General features: G+C 35.4%; 1 non-coding gene across 1 annotated transcript; it reads left to right on the top strand.

The window, feature by feature from the left end:
* Positions 1-338: 338 nt before the first annotated feature.
* LOC125094504 (U6 spliceosomal RNA) lies at positions 339-445 on the top strand. Its single transcript, XR_007125531.1, has one exon. It is a non-coding gene; the product is annotated as a U6 spliceosomal RNA (small nuclear RNA).
* Positions 446-1242: the final 797 nt, after the last annotated feature.

Below are 1242 nucleotides of genomic sequence, written 5' to 3'. Positions count from 1 at the left end.
TTTTAAAACGAGGAAACTGGGGCACCTGGGTGACTCAGTGGGTTAAAGCCTCTGCCTTCAGCTCAGGTCATGATCCTGGGATCCTGGGTTCGAGCCCCGAATCGGGCTCTCTGCTCAGTGGGGAGCCTACTTCCTCCTTTCTCTCTCTGCCTGCCTCTCTGCCTACTTGTGATCTCTGTCTGTCAAATAAATAAATAAAATCTTTAAAAAAATAAAACAAGAAAACTATAGTTTAGAGAGATTACAAAATATACATCTTATATAGTGAAAACATACATGTTCTATAGTGGATGAACTAGGTTTCAAATAATAAGTTATTATTTAAGAATATAAATTTAGTGCTCACTTCGGCAGCACATATACTAAAATTGGAACGATACAGAGAAGATTAGCATGGCCCCTGCGCAAGGATGACACGCAAATTCGTGAAGCATTCCATATTAAAAAAAAAAAAAAAAAGAATATAAATTTAATTACAGTTCAATACTGATGTAACACAGCTGATACTTTAATCACACTGATGGGTTATTTATTTATTTATTTACTTACTTACTTTTATTTAGTTTTTGATGAGTTCTTTAAAAAAAAAAAAAAAACATAATTTCCCAGCATTTACATTAAACGATTCTGACATTAAAAGTCTGGAATGGGGCCCATTATCTATATTTTCTGCAAGTTGCCTAAGTGAGCCAATGAAAAACCTTATTTGAAAGCAGGAACATCTTTGGTGGTCTTTCTTTTCCACACTTGGTTTAGGCTAATTAGAGAGAAAACTGTTTTAGTGGTGCAGCTGAGTTAAGACAACAGAAAATGGTGAAAAGGAAGCCATGACAGAACAAGAAGCTGTGGATGATAGAACTTAATGGAATGCGATGTTTGCTGAGTTATTCAGGTTTTTATTAGCAAAGCATGGACACTGTAGGTATCATGAAATAAAGAATTCCACTGGGTGTGGTGCATAGACAATGAATCTTGGAACACTTAAAAAATAATAATAAATAAATTGTAAAAGATTAAAAAAAGAAAAAAAGAAATAAGGAATTTTGCTTTACACAATTGTGGAGGAATCAGAAAAGTAGAGGTCTAAAAAGAGGGTTAGAAAGATCAAAGGGAAGTCTGTAACAAGCCCTGACATAGGTGATAGAGTGAAGGTTTCCAAGAAAATCTAGGAATGAGGTATGTCTCCCTACTACAGAAGAACTGTGATGGTGACATGGGACACATGTGTGTGGCAGGATGTTG

Source organism: Lutra lutra, chromosome 2 (genome assembly GCF_902655055.1).
Source record: "Lutra lutra chromosome 2, mLutLut1.2, whole genome shotgun sequence".
NCBI classification, from domain to species: domain Eukaryota; kingdom Metazoa; phylum Chordata; class Mammalia; order Carnivora; family Mustelidae; genus Lutra; species Lutra lutra.
This window is presented reverse-complemented; position numbering and strand designations above follow the sequence as displayed.